The following is a 20,423-nucleotide window of genomic DNA, read 5'->3' on the forward strand; positions in this document are numbered from 1 at the left end:
CTATATGCAGATGTGCATTCCTCTGGCACACAAGAAGTAGATGGTTTATGCATTTATACACTTTATGGGTAAGCTGTTTGTATGTGACCAGGATGCCCTGTTAAATGCTCTGGTGCCACTCTGATCCTCTGGAGTTCATTGAGGTTTTTATGACAGATTTCCCTGGAAAAAGAGCTGGTCCATCTTCTGCTGCTTTTCATAATTCCAGCACTGTGTGGCTCTGTGTGAATCCTGCAGCATATTTGTAGGGCTGTATGCTCACAGAGATAATGTTGCAGTGTTCATGTGGAACTGTGTGCATACAGACACTGATGCAAATGTTTGGGTATATCTGTATGTATCTGACTGTGATTATCAATTTTTAATAGTAATAGATTTCATTGGTAATGTGATGGATCAGGAAAACCTGACAGACTGCATGTCAGCACCTATTCCTATATGTATAATGCATACATGTATCATGGGTATACACATTATATAAGAGTAATTTTTAATTTATACGCTGAGATAATGTTACTTAAAAATAAAATTTAAAAAAAAACAACCCAAAAAAACAAACATTCCCAATTCCCTCCTTCAACTTCACTCCCATTATTTATCACAGTGTATTGTTTGGATGCATTTTTCCAGTGTGTGGTTGGTTGCTTTTTTTTCTGAGCCAACCAGACTGCCTTCAAAAGTCTTTTATTGCCCATCCATTAGAAAAAAGGGGAGAATTATCTCCTACATCAGGAAAAGCCATTTCTTTTCCCTCTTCCCTCTTTCCCTTCAAATTACATAAGTAAAGTGCACATTGTTGAATGTTACTGCTGAAGGAATTACAGTATTGCAAGCAGCTAAGGAGAACAGTCTGGACACTGGGTGTATAGGGAGAGGTGTTTGGAGATGGACAGAGTTAGGCTTCTGTAGGTACAATATGCACAAGGAGGTCCTGAAATGGTTTTAGACAGATTATTAGTTCTTTACAGGGCAACAGAACAATTGCTCATTCTTTGCTATAGAAAATAACCTCTCAGGTCATCAGTAACTGGAAGCAATTTCAATGTTGTTTTTTCCTCAGTTTAAATACTTATATGCTATTGTTTAATATTAATAAATATTTTGGTGTTATAATACTTTGATGACCTTCATAGTTAACAAGCACTATAACATCAGTCTGAAATAAAAAACATTTTAACTTATATATTCTGGCCAAATCAGATTAAGGTCACATCTAATATTGTCCCTATGGTCCAAATTTACTCCCGTGTAAATTAGAGTAACTCAATTAAAGTCAATGTGAGTTTCTATCTATCACACTAGACTAGTAAGAAAAATGAATGTTACCGTATATGGCACTTCTTTTGCACTGAGCAGTGTGTGCACTGTGACTGAAAGTCGTCTTTCTCCATTTTATCTTTGTAGGAATGTATTCCACAGCAAGTATGTGGGCTCTGACTGAAGAATAGCAGAGGTACCCATCTAGATGCACTGCTTGCTTTCTGTAGTCAGGGAGACCTGGAGAGGTTAAATTAGGGATGCAAAGTAGCAGGGGTTGGTTTAAAACAAAATTGTTTGTACTGAATTAAAGTCGATTAATTAATTGGGTCAGGAGGAAATTAAAATCAGAGCTGGGTCTGGAGGCTGAAAGAATTGGAACCTTGTAGATGCTGGATGATTTCCCAAAGAATTAAAACCACTTCACAGGTGTGATTGCTACAACAAGAATCAACCCAAAGCCCACTGAGTTTGGAGATAAGTGATTTAAAGTGAAAAAACACTATTAGAAGAGAGGGTAGGTGGGAAAAACAGTGAAAAATAATTGTGCCATTTTAGATCTCATGACCATTCACTTTTTGTTTTCTGCTCATTTATACTATTTCTGTGTTATTAGTGGGTAGGTAATAAAATGAAATGCTTTAACCATGTTTTATCTTAAAAATAAAGGGGATAATGAGTTGAAATTTATGATTAATTTTCCTTTGAAGTTATTTGACTTCTTCTCTCAGTCCTTTCCCTGCATATATTTTCAAGGGGGTAAAGCACATCAGGGGAGGCAATGCGCAGCAGGAGCGGTTGCGGCTCACAGCAGCGAAGTTGCCATTAGCAAGTAGCATAGCCTGGTAAGAACAGATCTGTGCAGTGAAATTGTTGATGCTGAAGACATGCCTTTCTGTAGCGTATGCCCCACAAATTTTTTAATACGTGCTACTTCTCATCTGCTGTTGGAACCCAACATCCAGCAGGAGTAGGAGTAGGAGCAGAGAGGTGTGTGCTGTCAGTTTACTTTGAAAGATGCATGGGCATTGTTAGACTTCTCTGTGATGCAAGCTGAAATGCAGAAAGTGGGGAAGTTAGGGGATTCACTTCAGAAGCACACTCCTGCCCTGAACTAAAGTATTGGTATGGATGTCCCCTATGCCTGGAAGTCTCTGCTGCTGTCAGCTCTAGTACATTCACTGTGCTTCAGCAAATGTAATGCTTTCCAGCCTCTGGATAATCGCTAGGAGTATGATTCCTTTGTCAACACCTTGTTTTTGGATACCCTGGTAAGGGTAGGTGAGCCACTGCAAAAGGTTTTGGAAGGAATTCAAACCATTCGTGATCCCAAATAGATATGTTTCTGTCATGGTTTAACTTTGCTGTCCTAATAATAAGAAAATTAGGATAAATCAAGGAAAAGGGCAGAAACAAAAATCATATTTTCCTGAAACATTATTGGAAAGAACACTCTTCTATATCACTATGAGTATTTAAGGCAGCTCAACTACCACTGAACATGGGAAAACCAAGTTTTTTAAGAAACTAGTCCTGAATTCCTTTACTACAGAGAAAGCAGCTTTGTTCGGTATGGATAAGAGGCACACCACCAGAGAAAAGGAGGGCACTCAGTTGTAGTAGCAAGGTCAGTGGTTCAGTCACGCAGCGGCTCTAGAGCATTTGTTTCTGTTATTGTACTGGTATGTTCCTCCCACATTGACAGGTTTTCTTGCTAGCATAGGCAACATCAATATTAATTTTGTAAATGTTTATCTCATGTAATGTATATGATTAAGACTTGTTTGGATGTTCTGTGCTGATTAAACCAAGACCTTTCTATGCCAACAGCCCTGTGGCATTGAGTTACTGTGAGAAAAACAACGTGTGACAACGTTAAGGGAACACAGCTGAGCATACATACTTTGTCTAGTGCACTGGGTTTTCTCGAATTCTCTGTATTTTTGTTGCCACTGATAGAGCCACATACAAAACCAGATTTGAATTATCAAATGTCAATAGTATATTTTCACTTACTGAGTCTGTAAGCGACATGCCATTTATGGCATCCTTGGAATAATGTCTATTTCTTTAACTTACACATTCTGTGAGGTGGTAGATGTTTCCCCCTTGTCTGGTAGCATTAAAATTGCACTTTTAGACTCATGTGACAAATGCTGTGAAATGCTCACTTTTAGTCAAGTTTCACTTTATGTTGAAAATAGCGGATGGAATTCACAGGTTCCTCAAAATATTAGCTCTTAGGTGTCTTGGTAAATGAATACTGCAGTTCTTGGACCAGGCTTACTCTTTGTAAAAGTGTTCATTGAAATTGATGAGAACTGACCTTGATTTCATGGCATAGTCATTACCCTCTGGTAATCTAGAGATGTGAAAGGAATTGGGAGGAAGGAAATGTTTCCCACTTTTATACATGTCACACGTCTGCAGCATACATGAATCAGTAGCCAAGAAAAAACATTTTACTGCTTGCCTGCTGAAGTGACATAAATTAATTTGTTTCACTCTTTTTCCAAACAAGTCATGAAGAGGCATGACCGACAGCTATGATGTAGAACAGTTGTTCTCAGATGCTCTTAGTGTACAAAAATGTTTTGTTGTTCAACTAAACCATTACCATAAAGTAATCCTTTGAATTTTTGAGCTCTTCTTTTGGAGACGAATGAGTTACTTCTGTATGAAGAAAACTGTGCAATAGACACTGCATGAGACAGGGAATTTTTGAGTCCTACTCCTTAGTCTGGCTTGTGGTCTGGGTGTTAATTTATTTATCTGCAGGACTTGCACTTCTCAGGTATTTAGTGTTTGTCAAGCATACTGAAATATTTAAGCTTGAAAGCAAAGTATGACTGGAAATTCATTTTTATTCTTAGTACTATTGCTATTGTTATTATTATTATTATTATTATTATTATTATTCAGTTTTTGCAAAGTTAAGTGTGTCAGTTTTGGAGGGTGTTATTAGCTTTATGGATCATGTTTTTACAAGTAAATTCTTGATTTTGGTTTCTGTTTCACTCTTTAGTTACAAATAGTACCAACTATCCTTCATTACCTATAACCTTTAAAAAAGTCACCGATGAACTTATTCACCTCAACAGTTGCTGTACATATCTGGTTTTTATTTACCCCTGTCTGTTCTGTATAAACACACAGTGTGTGTGTGTGTTTGCATTTTCAGCAAATGGACATTTTTATTTAGTGAGGGGGAGAAACTACCCTGAGCTGTGAGTCCATGGGTAAAGAAAGTGAAACCACAGCATATGGTAATACCTCTAACACTTTTAAGTGTGACTACTGTATGGGTAGGTATGAGTGCACTCTTTAATTTAAACTCCTCAGGTCTTTGATTTTTACTGGCTGTGAGAGCTCCTGTGTGTCTGTCTGTCTATATACCACTGTGTGCTGTAACTTGGGCCACTGAAGCTGACTTTGGGATTACAGCTGGTGTTTTAAGGCCCATTGTAACAGAAACTGTAAGATCAGCAGAGTAAAATAACTATATCTCTTCAAACGGCTTTTCATGTTTACTGTTGAGGTTGTTTTCCTTGGAGAGTTCATATTAAACTTTGCCTATAAAAAATTCAGACTTGTCTAATATTATTGCGGCTTTGCTTACAAAAAAGCTGTGCTGTGACTGCTCATGAAGCCGGGCTTGTAGCACCAGCCATTCTTTTCCTGCAGGAGCTCTGCATCTGTTCATGGCTTCATGTACTATCCAAAGTAAAAGCCTCTTATCAGCCACTAAAAGGCCTGGTATTTGGCCATTGCAACAGGTAGTCACATAATATAGCAGAACTAATATAAGAGAACTTTTCACAGAAGCAGAAATTTTACTCTGTGTTAGGACAGGTGATTTAGGTTAGCTTGTGCCTATTAGGATGGGTTTCACTGTAACAGTAATCTAACCTCGATACAGTTCCTTTCATCTACAGGATCCCAGAGTGCTATGCAAACCTAGCAAATTGGTATGAAAAACTGTATGGTGAACACTTCATACATGCCTGGAGTGAAATGCAGCAGCTGTTCGACAGCATACAGTAATATTCCCAAACTCTTTAGAGAAGCAGTGATGAATGCTAAAAAAAAATCAAAGACAGATTTTTTCAAAACTGGGTGTGTTAAAGTTATCTGCTAAAATACCTTTTTGGCAGCTAAATCCCAGTAGGTGGGCCTGGCTTTCACAGGTGAAGAGGGCTGGCATCTACCCTAAAATCCATAAGAGCTGCAGGAAGATCAGTATTTCAGAAAAAAATAAGGATCTGAGCATCCTGAAATTCTGATCTCTATACTGCTAATAACCTTTAACAGGACATAATATTCTTCATAAGATAATTCAGATAACACATTCTGAAAGTTTTAACCTTTTTGTGAAATTAACACGCTCTTTCATGCCTTTACAGAATTCTTATTAACACTGAAAGCATCTTTGCCCCAGAAAATATAGGAGCTACAAAAATCCCCTTGGAACATGGTTTGACAGGGCTCCCACTTCAAGGGAAGGATGATAATGTGGAAGAAAAGCATCTTTTTCTTCCCAGATCAGTCACTTTATGGAGTAATAACACCACTTTCTTTGGTAGTTTGGTTTGATATTGAAAGTGAAATGGCATGAGGAAATAAAAGTCCATGTTTGTTGCCTATCCTCACCAGAGCTGGTGATTCCTCTGACACCAGGGTTACACAGTGTATCCACCCTGCAGAATAGATGGGGCTATACTCTGCTCCTTCTGAGAGGTTTTAAACAAATGATCTCCAGTGTCCCAAAAAAAAAAAAAAAGCCATAGCCTAGGTATAGGTTATTTTATCTTTATTGTTAACATCCCAATTTGAATCCTAGAGGGAAATAAAATTTTCACTTTATCAGTTAGGCAGGGGAAGCAATTTAATATGAGATCTCTTTGTTTAAATGAAGGACTTCTGCCAGTGTCCCCTTTCATCACAACATTTTCTAAGTCTAACCTGCTTTTTCAAGACTCCCTAAAAGTGCCTAAAAGCTAAGTATTTTGGAAATAACATGTCAAGCTTTGCTTTCCATTTAAAGCATTTTTGTCTAGTTAAATATTTCATCATTCTTTAAAAAAACTCTGTCATTTCTGTTTCAGACAAAGAAATTAATTCATCAGTTCAGCCTGAACCCAGGAGTAATTCTGTCTGCCCCAACTTAAAGGGAAAGCTGAACTCCCTCAGCCCCACTCCTGGAAGCAGATCTTTGCAGGATCCCACTGGTTTAGGTCTCAAAGAGTCTGAGCTCCTCACCTGTGAATGGGCGGCCATGCATGAAGGAGCAGAGCTCTGGTGTGCAGGGGGAGAAAGGGAATGTACGGGACTGCTGGGAGCTATTCATTGCAAACTTTAGCTGTCTCTGCCTGACTAATGACAACTAAGGGACGGAGTCTAATCTGAGTTGTGCACTGGTGTGTGCCTTGAAAAATACACTACAAGGAAGGAGTGCATTTATCAATCTATTCTTTACTGTTCACCCTACATTTGGTCCACGTGCAGCTTACTTTGTGAAAATATCTAACTAATAAAGATCTGAATATAATTAGCCTGGAATTAGTGAAATAGTTGCAAAGCAAAGGGACCAGTTAATGGTCCAGTTTACTGATTTATCTTTCTATAAAATCAATTTTGAGCTCTTCTTATTAACAAAATGTTCACTTGTAATCAGTAATAACTAGTGCCAGCAGTACAGTAGTTGAGTGACTATTCTGCGGGCAAAAATAAGCTGTAAACATAAGAAATATTAGAGCACTTTGATGTAAATAAAATTTTCCCTTAATAATTGATTAGTGGATGATGAGAGAAATACACCTTACACATTAAATATGACTGACATAGCAGTTAAGTTCACTTGTGTCAATATATCATATATCACTTAATTTTTCAGTCAGTATCTTCAGAAAGAACTTTCAGTGTGCCAAAATAATTAATAATCATCTTTGAAGCATTTTAGCACATTATTTAATAGCAAAGGAAACTATCAAAGTACCATTATGTGTATTTCTATATGTGTGTCTCAGTTTAGCTTTATGCAAAAATTCAGATGTCTCACAGTCATAGCACTGTAAAAATTTTGTCAGGGACATACTTTGGCAAACATTTTGTCACTCAGAAATTCTGCTATAAATCTTGGAGAATATTAACACACAGGCTTTATTCTCAAGCCTGGGAGAGTGTCATCCTGACCTCTGTTTATTGCTATTAAACATAGAAGGTTTACTTTGAAGCATTCATTTAAGAAAGTGAATTATTATTCCTTTGCTTGACCTTAGCCTATGGAGTATATATCATGAGGTTCCATAAGATCATCATGCACAAGAAAATTGGTCCAGCAAAAGATAAATTTTAAAACAATCTTAAAATATTACAAAAAAAAAAAAAAAAAAAAAAAAGAAAACAGGTATTACCTGTCTGTTAAATAAGCATCTATATATGCTGTAAAAATATGTATTTAAAACTTGCCATTTGATATGTACTAACCCCTAATACAAGTATCTTGGAACAAATCTTGTTGCTGAAGTTAACATTATGTGAGATATTGCTTATATTTATTACTGGGAAAACATTATTTTGAAAAGCATATAAAAAATAGTTTTCAAGCTGTTTCCTTAATGAACTGGAAATAGTAACCCTGTCAAATGTAATACAAAAATAGTGTTATAAGCCTATGGCATCTATTTATTACAGGAGAACAAAAGCCTTCATCCATTTCCTTTAGAGAATGACATTTTTGTAATTCGCTGCCCATTTCATTTGTTCTAAAAGGACTTCTTAGGTTGACAAATATCCCACAGAAATGGCTTCTGATGTTTGATAGGATAATGTGCAGCCCCTTAGGACAAGGGCAAAGGCAGCAAACTTATCATCCTTTAGTTTAGCTTAGTATGGGTCAGTAACAGCGCCAGGGGTGACAGAAGATGTTAAAGTGTGGGAAGCAAGAACTAAGAGCTGTAGGAGGGTAGTTTTTATAGTTTATCCTTTCTTTCACCATGACGCTGCAGAGACAGCTTGAATCACATTGTTGATTTGGTTCACTGCACGCCACGCTAACTGCTCCAGTAGGAGGGAAAAAAACACTTATGGGTCATTTTCCCCAATAGTGTGTGACATTTCAGCACTTATCCTATAGGAGGAGGAAACACATGTTTAATATTTTAGCTTGAAGTTTGTATTTTAAAGATGCATTATCACACTTGGAGGTCTGGTGTGATAAATTTGAAGATTATTGTAGTATTACCAATGTGAGGATTTTGGAGGAGAAAGTATTCTGCATGTTTAATTGTGCTCTACATTTTGTTCCAATTTTTTTTTTTTTTTATCCAGCAAGGCAGGGTAAGAATGAACATTTGACTCCTGTGGAGTGCACATTTGAAAACAACAAACTAAACTTTAAAACCGTGATGATGGTTTTCATTCATCAAAGCGGAAATCCATCTTGGAAATGTCATTTTAGAAATGTGTTTAACAGAGTTAGGTCTTCCTCAGTGGTGGATGACTGCTTCTAAGTCATAGATCTTGTAAACTTTGTGCTGATCTAGCGAGACATTCCACGCAATGATTTTCTGCTAAAACCAATTGGAGTGACTGAACATAATGGGCAAAATCACGTCCTCTTTCTAAAACTTGCAGCTAGTCTTACACTAACTAGCCTGCTTACCCCTGCAAAATACTTTCCTGCTGTCACATTTCTCAGCTTCTATTCGGCACATTGAAATAATAAAAATCATAATTTTATTCCATGATTAAAAGAAGAGTCTTCACAAACAGTATCCAAATGCAATTATATTCATGAGAAAAATCTCACAGTCCTGTCAATCGATTCTGATTGCATTGGATGAGGTAGTATAAAGTGCCATGAACCCAAATGGCTTGAGTTCAAGCCAGATTTTTGTGCTCTGGCTTGCAGACATTAGATGAAAGACAGTCTCATCCAGTTTACTCGCCAGGTCAAATGTACTTTGATAAAATGAAAAAAAAAAAAAAAAAAAAAGAGAAAGAAAGAAAGAAAGGATGACTGTAACTAACCCTAACAAACATTTTGCAAACATTTTACACACTGACACCTTTGGAGCTTTTCTCCAGTATATTTTTTTTCAATTGCCTCTCTAGATATTTCAGAGATAACTTGAGCCATAGGAGGATGCAGACTCATGTCAAAATATCTGGACCTCCTCCTGGAGGGGTGGGACTTAAGGTGCTCTCTAATTAAATATAGTTCTGGTTTGTGAGTATCAGGAGTACCACTGATAGTGAGATGTAGGTTTCTAAATCACAAGACAACTTCTGATGATTTTTATTAACTCTTCTAAATTTTAAAGGCTTTTTGCTGAGGGGAAGAAGTTTTGATAACTCTGGCATTGGAGTGGGGGGAGCCTGATCTTTAATTTTTTTTCACAGAACTTCTGTTGTGAAGAAAAATTGAGGCAACAGCGTAACCCACACAGCCAAGGTTCAGACTATGGATTTGTGAATACTTTGTACAGTTGTAATAAGCCTTTCATAAGAGCAACAAACCATTTTTATATTTCTACTGCAAGAAATGTATTTCTTCAAAAGGTCTGCCAATAACCATTCTGTAAGCGCTACCCTCGAGTACAGCTTGCAAACGCTCCTTGCCTGCACCAGACACACCCACTACATATTAATTACAGAAGCTGTCTTTGCTGCAGTACCCTTTCTGGTTGGATCAGACCTGTTTTACAAAGAAAGTGGAATAATTTGTTGGTGTAATGTATGATCTGAATTAATGTATTTTTAAGAATCAAATTATCCTGATGTGAGAGCCTCTAAAGGGACTGATACAGTGGAGAAGGACTGAAAGTTTTGACATGGTTTAATGAGCTGTATGCTAACTCCACCTGAGTAATTAACAGGCTTGACAGTCCTTTTGAACAGTGATATTCTCTGTAAGGATGTTTAATGCTCTAAGTATCAGCAGTGCAAAAGCCAAGACAGAGGCAGATTTGACTAGGGATTTTTTTGTCAAAGGAGTTTTGACTACATATGTTTTTCACTTTATGAATGATTAAGGCAAATACTTTCAGAAGTAGTAGCTAATTTTTCAGTAGTTATGTTTTTGAATGTGCAGTTACATGCTGCTTTCTCACAAGTTGTAGAGATATCATCTTGTCGCTCCTTAAATATGAAAATATGAATTCAAAGTGACCCCATCTAACACAACCATGTGCAAACACTCTTCTGTGAGTAAAAGATAAATGATTCTGTGGCAAGTAATTTCAATACACTCTTTGCTGTAATTGTTAATATGTGCTAACATGCATACCATCTTATAAATCATTCTTTCAGAATTAAAAGAAATTGTTTTGTACCCAGAAACAATGAGATGATAATATGATTAAATGCAGAAGCCTAAGCACTATTAAATTATTTTCTCAACCAAAGCAATACCCTGAAATGGCAGAGCACAAATAATGCAGGGAAATTACAAACATATTCCAAACTTGGACAGACCATTAACAACTGATCAATGTCAAAGACCAGTTCCCTCAAAACTGCCCATCTTCCATGCAGTGTAGTCTTGACCAGTTCTTTTCCGTGCCAATGAAAGGGGCGGTGAAGAAAGGTGAAGCCTCTCAGCTGCATAAGATATAGACACAAACATTAAAAAGTGCCTTTTATTTTTTTTTCCTAGACTTTCTCTTATTTTTCTCTTTTTCCATGATTTTTGTAATCTGAAATTCTTGAATAGTTGTATCATATAACATGTAAATCTGTACTCACTGATGGCTGTAAGTTTTCTGCTTAACAGATTTTACTCCTTACTATGCCTGTCACTGGTTTAAGCAATCTGTGTGTAATTGATTTCTTCAGTAAAACAGATAACATTTGCTTAAAGCTCCTCTGATGGCTTTACAGCCTCTACATTAGCAACAGTACTTCCATTTCCACTGGCATTCTGGCAAAATAAAATTATTATATATCTATCACAGACAAAAAGGCAAAAAAAGTAGCAGAGAGAGTTAGTGCTGCATTTTCCCTGAGTTCAGCACTGCCCAAGCATCAGATTGTTCAGTTCTTACTGTGGTCACGATAAATGGCTGCTAATTCTGTCTGTCTCCCTGGTCCCATGCCATATAGTTTTCTATTTACTGATTTAATATCAGAACCAGTGATATTTGTGACTCAGAAATAAATAGGGCTTTAAATGCCTTGCAGGAAAATTGACATATTTTTAACTTCAGCAGAAACTTTTCTCTAGCCATAAATAAATAAGGAAAAGAGGACTTATTTTGTACAGTATAAAATATTGACTTTTACATGTTCTCCTTCAGATAATTAAAGCAAAACAAAATATTAAACCATCCCTCAGGACTTTTTTTTTTTTTTTTTTTGCCTGGAAAGGACATAAAAAAGGGAAAATAAGACAAATGCATGGAGGAACTTAATTGTAGCATACAGAGAACACCCAAGGGACTGCAATGTGGCCTCTCTCCTCTTTTCTCCAGTGTTCTGTGGATTGCAATTAAGCATCAGAGTACTGGACAGTGGATGTTTCCAACTGAGAAAGGAAAGGCTGCACACTTGAATTTTTAAGTGGTATTATTATTATTTCCAAGGCAATCACTACAGTTTTCTAAAACAATTAACTTCCTCTCTTTAACACACATGAAGAAGTAATATTTCCAGTTTCCAAAGGTAAGCAGACATGTTTGAGGGATTCCAGGGAAAAGAGAGGACGGGTTGTAACAGACAGTGCACAAACTGCACTCTTGTGCATTCTTGTGGCTTGCAATGTACTAGATCTCAAAAAAGGAAAAAGTGGATTTTTCTCTCTCCCTTGGAAATCAGAAGTGAGAGAAACCCTTCCTGTCTGATCCTCTTTCTGAGCCTAAGCAACAAACATATGAGTAATGAGTGAAGGTCATTCTCATCAGGCACAGAATAAAAAGCTCTTAAAAGTAATACTGTTCCATCTGAGCCGAATCAAGGAAAGGACACAAATGCATGCTCAACTTGGGCACACTCCTCGTGGGTATAAATGATTTTCTGGATTGATGCCAGAGTGTTGAACACCTTACAAGATCTGTCCTCAGGTGAATACCCAGAGGTGATCACCTGAAAATTAATTCTGCTGTACAGCTCACTACCAGTCTCTTGGCATGTTCCTGCTGCTGGGTGCCCCCAGCCAAGGTCTCCCCTGTCACCCTGGGTGTATGCACACAGGGCAGTCCTCAAGGCAAGTAGGAGGTAGCTGTTCTCTGTGCGTGTATGCTATGCCAAAAATAAATAAATATTTGCAGCTCAGGGAGTATCCTGGAAAAATACTTTCACCTCTGCCCCTACTTTCCTTTTTTTTTTTTTAATTTGAGCATTTTCATCTTGTATATGTTTTAAATGAGAGAAAACTGTGGGCTGAAAGCCCAAAAAGTGATTCTTTACTGAATCCAATATGGTAGGGGAGAGTGAGGTTTCCAAGATAAATAAGTCAGATATGTAGAATGTTAAAACAAAAAAAGGGTGTGTTTCATACTGATGTGGCAAAACCAGAATTAAAATTTAGTTCCCAGCTGAGATCTGACTCTCACATGTGTCCTGCAGATGAACTTTAAAGAAGAGCTACATTCAATTTTCACAGCACAAATATGGTCTGATAAAAGCACTGGGGAAAGTCACTGAGTTGGGAAGTGAAAGATAGAGCTAGTTCTGCACATAATATTTTAGGTTTTGTTTCTTGCTTAATTATTTATCTGTTCATTCACAAGACTATAGACAAAGATCTATGCTTGTTAAAACATTAATACTTATATTTTAAATAGTAAATTGTTCTTGTCTTTCACTGAAAGATGGCTGATGTGGTTTGGTGTGATACAATTTTGCATCCCAAATAGCTTCTCAAGGAAATGTTATAGGCTGGTTTGAAATGACAGCACTGAGGGTGTTTTTCCCCCTTCAGCTTGCAGAAGGTGCTAAAACAGTGATCCTCAGCTGTGAGGATCTCAAAACCTCTTGCTCAGAATTAAGATTCATGGCAGTTTAGTGAGAGCAGAAAAGATCTCTGTGTGAGAGGCAGCTGATATTTTTCTCCCACCACAAATCTTGATTTCAAAACTCTGATTTCAGAAGTGGGAAAACTGAAGCCCAAAGAGCTTAAGGGGAAAACTTAAAAGCACTTATTTGGCCTAGATTCAACACTGTTAAACTAGCTTAGATACTTGGGCACCTGAATACCACCAACTCTCAAAGACTTTCATATTACAAGCTCTGAAAAATTAGAATATGCAGATTTGATCATATTGCCCCTTTGGCAAGGAGGATTCAGGCTTCAAGTATGTGAGGGGGAGAAGATGGCCAAAGTCTGATCTGAATGTGTCTATGTAACTAAAGATGCATTTAAAAACGGATTTAATTATATCAGTTAAAAAACCTGGCACATTCGCTCTTAATTCATCTTGCTTCTATTGATTTAGCTAGAAGCTGTAGTTTAGTGTGGAACTTGCTGTTTGGTCTGGAACTTGCCTGACTTCTCCCTGACTTTTAACAGATTGCAGAAATGTGCCTCCTGGACCACTGCAGGTATTGCCCAAGGAGCCAGCCAAGGCTTCCCTCTGCCTCCTTCTGCTTCTGCCTGAAATGTAAGAGGTGCTGGACTTGCCATCCCTCTCTGGTTATGTCAGCAGTCCTGAGACAGCAGCAGGCAATGTAGTGGTTTTCTTCCTCTCCAGCAAAGGAAAGAACATAGAGAGCATTTATTGCAGACCTCACAAATCAGATGTCACTATTGCTGCTACCAAAGTGTGACCAAAATATATAATTATAAAAATTAAGGGTACATCTACTGCTTGGAGGTTACCAAGCCACATTCCAGAGCAATACAGTTTCTCTGGATGGCATGTGGTCCTTGTTTTGGTTTGGCCCTGACACATTTCTTCACATGACATGCACTTACCCATCACTCACTCACCTGCCTTAGGACTCTCACTCACCTGCCTTAGGACTATCCAGGAATAGCATCTCCAAATCAGCAAAATGCTGCAGCTGGGAGCCCTCTGAGATAAAAATGTAGACAGGCCCTATGTAACCACTGTCACAGACTTCTCATCCTTGCTCTGTATGTTTTCAAGGGTGTGAGTAGAAAGTGTCAATACAAGTGATCAATTCTTGAGAATGGATTGTAATCTACATTGCCCAGCATAAACTAAGAATTACCCACTTGTTTAGAGTGAGGACAGAATTGCAGTATCATATCCAAAAGTAACCTAGCACTATGATCACAGACACAATTTTTACACTGCTTAAAGTAGTTTTCTTCTCCCCGTTAAAATACTCCCTAGGCTGGAAAAATCAGTGTGTATTTTAATCCACAGAGGCAGTTTTGTAATGCATAGTTGCTATCATGTTTTTTACTCTTACCCATTAATGGCTTGCAAAAATTAGAGCTGAGGAAATACATTCTGTGTATGTTAACTTGCACCTGATTCTCACTGTTAAAGAAACACCTTTAATAGCATTTGTGGAGCAAAGCTGTCTCACTGCCTCTGGCTCCGTGCACCAGCAAGGGCTGTCGCTTTCCTTCTCAAAGACAGGGAAAGAGGCCAAAATAGACATGACAGCTTCTTTAAAGGACACTTCAAATATGTTTAAGGTCATATTCTCCATTTTGATGGAGTTTTCTTGATTTTAAAAAAGCTGGTAATATTCCAAGGCTTCAGTATTTAATTACTGATTTCTTTCATGAGCCTAGAATTGCTACAGAAACAGACATTTAACCTCTTAATCCTCACTGAGAGATCCAAGAACCATCTTTTCTCAGGCCTAGCTTTATTGATCTGTGCAAAAGTCAAAAATGCAGATACTGATATTCAAGCTCAGTTCTTCCAATGGGTCTGTTAAGAGTGAGAAATTGCCCGTGGAGAACCAGTTCAGTAAATAAAAGTTCTGGAAGTCTGAACACTGTGTGGCTTATCTCCTTCTTGGAACTACAGCTGAGAGTTCCCATGAGATGTCACAACAAGTAATGAATCTTTTGCCCTTCTCTACTAATTTTTAGGATAATCTCAGGTGTCTCTTTTTCATCTCCTTTCTTCTTTTCAGAAATTAAAAGAGAAAATGGAGGGCTATTTGTTGTTCTCATATCTAACTGATAGGAAAAAAAATATAGCAGAATCATTAGGAAGAAATTTTATTTCTTTCAGTTTTTTAGAAGAGAAAAATGTCTGGTACTTTTATCCTATTTAATTTTTAAATGTAGCAAGAAACTTTTTATTTTTTATGTGTTTCCCTGGGCAAGCTCTGAGAAATGCCTATAATACTAGAAAGCGTTCTTAATGTTTTCCTGTCCTCCCTTGTATCACAAGCCTTATTACCATCATTCACTTTTCAATTCCTCTTACCTGTTCCATCATGTTTTTACAAAGCAGGGACTGACATGTAATGGCAGGGGGGGTTTGGTGTCTCATGAAATTTGGCACTTAGACTTCATAAGAAAAGAATATTAATATTCAATAACAATGACACAAATTTGAAGTTTGGCAGTTCATCCACTTTTGATTTATTCCCACGGGAAGACAAAAAAAAAACACATCTCGAGTTTTTTTTCCTATGTTGTTCAGGGAAGTTCAGGGCATGAGGATTAGTTTTTACTCTTGTCATAAATCCAAAATGGCTGCAAGGATTTTGCTCAAACTTTTTAAAAAATCACTTTGGGAACAAGTCAAAGTGTGCTTTTTAATAGTAACCATGTAATTTACTGTAAAGAGGCTGACAACTGAATTGAGAAGTGGAATTAAATTTTAAAATGTGTTTGAGTGTGCTATCCTTCTCTGCAATGGCAGGAAATTTTTTCATAGCATATGTCCAATCTTTCACTTAAAAAGGCAACTAGTGTCGAACCTGCTATTTTCTTGATGAATGAAAACAGTTTTCTGCTGTTGAACTGATAATAGGCTTTTATTATACTAACATGAAGACATCTTCACCAAATCTATCAAGAATCCAGTATGTAAGTAGTGTATACAAGCTATCTACTGGCACTTTTCCCAGGAAACTGATTTATCTATTCATCAACAAATAGCTACTGCTACTGCTTAATCGGGCAATATTTATGAAATGTCATTTTAATGGGGGCATATTTGGTCAATGTCAAGTGACTTAAGTGATGTTTTAAGTAAGCAATTCCACTCTGAAATTTCCACTCCTCACTAAAATAGTGAGATATTTCAGCTTTGGTATTTCAAGATGGAAACTAATATTAAAGTGTAACATGGATTCTGCCATGTACTGGTGCTCCAATACTTATTTGCCTATACAGTTTCTACCTTCTGTAAAACTAGGGAAAAAATGTCTTATGTTCCTTAATTGCAAAAAAAAAAAAAAAAAAAAAAAAAACCACAAAAACTCATCAAGGCTGGTTAGAACGCATCCCTAAATCTACATTAAAATTGATGAGAAACTTTCCTAGGCAACTGTACCAGCCCAAAATGATCATGCTGATCACACAGATGTGACTTCCAAGTAGAGGTTTTTGCAGCTGCTTTTTGTACAGAATGAAGGAAATGTAAATTAGAAATTACCTCATTCTAATTTACCTGGGACAAGTAAAACAGGAAATAAACCTTCGGGTGTGTGATAAGGACTTGTAAGACAGCACTCCCTTGCACAGAGGGAGAATTCAGGCTATTGCAAACTCCTCAAAGCCATGTTCAACAGTACTACTTTAAGTCTTTCTGCGACAGGCTTTATATCCCATGACACATTACAGTTTCTAATTACAGTTTCTAGTTGATACTGAAAGAGTTAAGGTTGCTCTTTCAGTTGATACTGAAAGAGTTAAGGTTAAGAGTTAAGAGTTAAGGTCATGAATTTCTCTAAGACTTTGATTTCACAAAGAATCAAGACCTTTATCATAAACACCTCCTTAAAAGCCAAGCTCATAAACTTAACCATGCCATTGAAAAATTCAGGAAGCTGTTTATGCAAGGAGTTAGGATTAGACACATAAAACTGTGACACTTAGACATTGCTTTTTGCAAGAATACATAGATGTATGTTATTATTTGATAAAGAATATACATAATTAAAATATACTGGTTGTTTTCTGTTTTTTAAGATTTCTCTTAAGGCAGCAGTATTCTACAAAGGTGCCATCAAGAACAATAAATGTTATTAAATAATTCTATAAAATTTATGACTTATATTATCTCAGTAGAATATTTCATGCTTTGTGTTGTCTGCGCTTCTTATACTCTAAGGTGCACTTGTTAAGATAAATGAAGCCTAATTTTCTAAGGCTAATGTCACTAGTGTATTTTCCATTGTGACAATAGAACTAGTAACACAAACAAAAATATTGTTGATCAAATCATGAGGCAGAATCCTAATGCTGTGAGCTCACATAGTAACATACACTATAGAAATGTAATGGCACAGAAACTGTGAAAATATTGAAATAAAACCAAATCTTAACCCCATCATATTATGTTAAGGCTTCCTGAGAAGACCTGTGAAATAAAAAGGCGTCCCATGACACCAAAATGATATTCCTTTTAAGGCCCTTTGTTAGTGTTACTGTGTGCAGGAAAATTTCTTGACCATATATGATAATCAAGTCCATAGTATTCCAACTGAATGTTTTGCAAAGAAGGATGTGTATTTTGTTTAGGCATATTGAATGAGCTGGAGTATAAACAAATACATATTTTTTAATGTAACTTTCCTGGATAAGAGTTGGTTTCATAGCCTAAAGCTATGAAACGGGGTCCTTTTGTGTTGTTTTTTAAGAGTGCAGCTTGTCTATTGCTGCATTTCCTTGATTTCTGTTGTTTTTAATATTTTTTTTTAATCCTGATGAGAGTGGAAGAATTTTGGTTTGATTGATGTTTAACCAACAACCAACAAGTTTCACTTTGATCCCTGGGAAAATCATAGACCAAGTTCTCTTTGAAGACTTTTTCAGGCCCACAAATGAGAAGATGGGGACTGAGAAAAGTCTAAATGGATTTACCAAGGGTAAAATGCTTCTGGCCTTCCTGATTGCCTTCTAAAATTAAATGTCTAGGACTGTGGATGACAAAAAAGTGATGGGTGCCATCTGTCTTCACTTTACCAAAGCTTTCACCATAGTATTCCACTGCACCCTTGTATCCAAACTGGGATATTCTGGTCTTGATGAATAAACTGTAAGGTGCATGAAAAGCATTGTGTACTGGCAGGATTCCAGTGCACATGTGGAATTCCTTGAGGGTCTATCCCAGCACTAGTCCTATTTCAAGTCTTTATCTTACCTGGAGACAGAATGACAAAGACTGTGCACTCCCATCAAGCCTGCAGATGCAAGAAAATGGGGGTACAAGCTGGTCTGCACAGGGGAAGGGTGCCTTTGAATTGGGTCTTGAATTCAGCAAAGTCACATCTGGGATAGTAGCACTGCCTGCAGCTCTGTGTGCTGGGGGCTGTCATGCTGAAGGGAGGTTTTAACTGAAGGAAGATTTGTGTGCATATATGGAATTTCTCTTGTCATAAAGATGATTGAGCACTGAGGTTCTCCAGGCTGCCTGGAGAAGTTGTGGGATCTCTGCCTTTGAAGCTTTTTGCGATCCAAGGGAATAAAAAGGTACTGACCAGCTTGTTGGCTATGTTTTGAGGAGTGGGGGGACTGAGTGACCTCTCAAAGTCTCTTTCAGAATATACTGCTCAGTGCTTCTAAGGATAGAAGTTATGGATTATCATCTTTGGTCCCGATGTTTTGGGTGTTGGTTTTCATTTTTTGCATGTTTACACGTCTTATGTTTTTTCTCTAATAAGCTGAGATGGAAATAGTGTCCTCTAGCAGTAAATACCTAGGTGGGACAAGCTTTTTATCTTGAATGACTCTAAGCATATAATCCTAATTATTGTGAAATATATATGAAAAAAGAATCATATCTAGGAAGTAAAATAAGATTCTAACTCCATGGTTAAGATCACCTCTTACATATCTATATCACTCACACCTGTGTCATAACTATATGTCCAGTACTAGCCTGATCAAAAGTGCGAGATGTGAGTTCATACATCTGACTTCTAGGCCAGGTTGACAGGAAACACTGGGGTTTCCTTTTTAGCCTTTCCTTACTGTGCAGATGCAATTATCTCATTTGGATTATCTGTGCATTAACATATATCAAATTCTCTACCATCACATGGAACTAGGATATTGATTTCTTATCTCCCATCTTTCTGTGGAAATTTATTATTTTTGCTCTTGGCTCATTCAAGTAGAAGAAAAAAGCCAACTTCTTCTCCCCACTGACTGTGTATGGGAATTTAGGTATGCTCTTACTAATGAGGATTGGTATACTGGGTGCTTTAAAATTTGATTCAAGTTAAGTGCCTAACCTGAGTGAACTTGATCCTACCCTCAGTCATTAATGGATTATAATGATATTCATTCTACAAAAAAGCTCACTTAGAATGGGTGTTAGCAAATTCTGTTTGAAATTTTCAAAAGCAGCAAAAGTTACCTGTATGCCTGCTCTCATTCATTTAAATGAACTCGTAGGAAGCTGTCAGAAAATTCTTCAGGACAGAGGGCATCATTCTTCTGTTTCTACAGTGCCTTGGCAGAGCAGTCCTAATCTGTGACCAGGCCTTCTGTATGTTCCCTGCAATATGTGTAGTACTAAAACTCATAGTAAAAATAAGATGATAAATCTGTTCATTACTGAAGGATGTATTTCCTCATATCAACTAGCCAGGCAGAGAGAAAAAAAAAGAGACAAGCAGAGACAAGTTTTAGGTCATTAACTTAGTTTTATATTCAGATCATTTAACATTATAATATCTGTAGTTTATAATTTGAAAAACTGAACAGGTTAATTTTGTGTCTGAGGTGGTGTGTTCGTCTTCCATATACTTGAAACATACCTTTAAGTAAAATATGACTTGAAAAGCAAAGACATTAAAATACATGACACTCAGATCTCAGGAAATTGCAAACAGTTGTCAAGGCAAGCATTCCTCTGCATGTCTAAGAGTATTCTCTCTCATTGAATACTTGATTTAAACAACAGCATTTTAAAACATTTCCTTTATTAGTGCATAGGTTGGACATTGGCCATTGAAATAAAGTGACTTTTTTTTTTTTTCTGTGGTTGTTTAATATTTTGTTCCCTTGCATCTTTTGCTCACTATTCTCCTGCCCAAGGCAATGGAAGTCAGCTTAA

The sequence above is a fragment of the Anomalospiza imberbis genome, chromosome 3, assembly GCF_031753505.1.
Source record: "Anomalospiza imberbis isolate Cuckoo-Finch-1a 21T00152 chromosome 3, ASM3175350v1, whole genome shotgun sequence".
In the NCBI taxonomy this organism is placed as follows: Eukaryota; Metazoa; Chordata; class Aves; order Passeriformes; family Viduidae; genus Anomalospiza; species Anomalospiza imberbis.